This window comes from Orbicella faveolata, unplaced genomic scaffold, assembly GCF_042242905.1.
Source record: "Orbicella faveolata isolate gen_17 unplaced genomic scaffold, um_ofav_v1 contig_13, whole genome shotgun sequence".
Lineage (NCBI taxonomy): Eukaryota > Metazoa > Cnidaria > Anthozoa > Scleractinia > Merulinidae > Orbicella > Orbicella faveolata.
Window position 1 is genome coordinate 3,536,124 of NW_028301540.1, and position 2,501 is coordinate 3,538,624.

The window sequence follows — 2,501 nt, forward strand, 5'->3', positions numbered from 1 at the left end:
AAGAAGAAATAAGGAAATCCAGCTAGGGTTACACTCAGAACTGAATGAAATTCCCAATGATCGCAGTCCCGAGGAGTTTTAGAATGTTTCGATTTTTTTACAGAGTAAAAGTTTTTTTACTCATGGCCTTCTCCAGTAGCCCATGACCCTTTCTTCCATTCTTCGGGTGTTTCGAAGGTCATGCGCTTCATAAACATCGTCAATAGTCATGACAGCGGTAACTCCGATGCAAAATATTAAGGTGGGACTAAAAACACTTAAAAACACACCATGTTTCAAACATTTTTTCGTGGCTAAGAGTTAACTCCTAACCATGGCAAAGTATACATTCTTAAAAAGCTCAAAGAGCAAAGATTATGAAAAAAATATTTGTGTACCCTATAATTGTATTGTAACCTGACACCGGCTGATTAAATCTGCCACCTGCTGGGGAATGCCAGGGCTTACTTGAGAAAAGATAACTCCTACTAGAACTGATCAAAAGGAATAGTTTTTACATTTTACAAAAGAAGACAAACAGCTTGCTGGGATAAGCATAGAGATTTTTGAAAAGTTAAAAGCACGTGAAATGATGACCAGTTAAATCTGATACAGAAAATCTAGCATACGTTTCAATACATAACTTTGACAGAATGCACTGGATGGAAAAGTTCTATGCTTATCCCACAGAACGTACTAAAAACAACAAATCCTGAAAATTTTAGCTCAATTGAATAAATCCTTCTCAAGATATCTTTTCTAGAAGGCGAAAATAACTCGTTTTGAGAAAACGAGCTTTAAACTTACAGTAACAGTACATGTCAAAATAAAACTTCAATACCTGAAGATTCGAGTTCCGTAAAAAACAAAACTTCGAATTTCTTTCAGAATTTTAGGTTAAGTCCCGCCTTAATAAACGTACTAAAATTGAGAGTATTTCAGAGTGCCCATTTGATCACCAGGCACCTTCAAAACGATTTATAAAAATCAGTGAAATCGATAATGTTTCAGATTTCACTTTAGTTTCAGTTATCGGGAAAGTACATATCAGATCAGAGCAGAGTGAAGTTAAGGTTCAGGAGCGGGCAGTAATGAAATTGGATTGTAATATAGCGGACGACACCAGTGCAATTAAATTTACTTTATGGGACAAAGATATCCCCTTAGTCCAAGAAGGGTAAGCATACGAAATTGTCAATGCAAGAGTTCGCTCATTCCAAGGAGAGAAATATTTATCAAGTAATTTTGACACTATCATTACTACAGTGAAATCGGATGTGCGGAATATGATAGTTGTGCCACAGCTAATGGAAAATGAAGAGTCTCTTTCACTGAATACTATAACTGTCAATCGAATTGCTGGGGTGCAAGAAATTCAACGCTATGCAGTTTGCAACAGTTGTCACCGTAGACTGAGCAATCTCCAGTCAGATCTAAGTATTTGTGATTCTTGTGGGTTAAGTCAAATCACGACAGCTGCAGATCAAACACACTTCAGTGTAGGGGTATTCACTGGCGGAGAACACAACGTTCTTTTAAGGGTTCTTCAAGATCAAGTGGAATCTTTCATAAAGTTGTATAATGAACAAGCAGAGTCTTACAACAAAATTAATGTGGAAAATCCCACAAATTCTGAGATTATCGCTGCATTTTTGGCAGCGCGCGAGTTGAAAATAACTTTCAGCACTAAAAGTAAACTGGTGTCTTCGATTTTATATAGCAAATAAGTTAACGTAACATTGCCTGTTGTTTTATTTAGGTTAGCGAGGAGTTATAAAAGTTATTGCTTTGCAACGTAAAGAAATGGAAAAGCATTTCCTTGCTGAATCTTACTTTGTTGAAACTTAATGCTATAAGATATGTGTATAGCAAGTTAGGCGATTGATTTGTAGAATACCCAATATTGTTTATCTTCTAGAAATTGTTTCCTTTTTTGAAAGTGTAAGAAATAATTCATTAGTGAAAAACATTGTAATATCACTGAAATGCATAACGTTTAATAAACTGTTGAAAATTGTTCTTGTGTTGAATATATACAGTTCGCTATTTAAAACTAAACAAATGCCTTAGTGAAAAGTAGAAGAACCGAAGCCAAATGGATAGTTATAGAAAACCACCTTCGACCCTGGGAATAGGATTAGCATCCTACATAGTATAGTCTGTAGTTGCTTCATGCCGGAAATGAAGTCCAAAGATAACGAAGAATCTTGTCCATTCGGGAAATGAAGCCTACCCGACAACTAAGATATGTGATGCTTTATTTAACTTTTATGTTATCTTCCTTGCTCTCAACTGATTTTTTTTTTCTTGCAAACGTTCCTATTGTACTGTCAAAAATAAAAGGACCCCAGTAAGAACAAAAAGTTCCTGTGTGATCAATTGGGAAAATTGATGAGTAAACAGTTCTAGCCGGCCACACTTCGTTGATATAAAGATAAGAAATAATTTTTTGGACAATAGCCGATATACAATTGCAACAATAACTGAAAAAGGTAAGTCACAAAATATTCTTTCTTTTTGAA

The 2,501-nt window shown here is 35.3% G+C and overlaps 1 pseudogene; it reads left to right on the plus strand.

Moving 5' to 3' along the window:
* The first annotated feature begins 208 nt into the window (after positions 1-208).
* On the plus strand, positions 209-1,997 carry LOC149114641 (uncharacterized; annotated as a pseudogene).
* Positions 1,998-2,501: the final 504 nt, after the last annotated feature.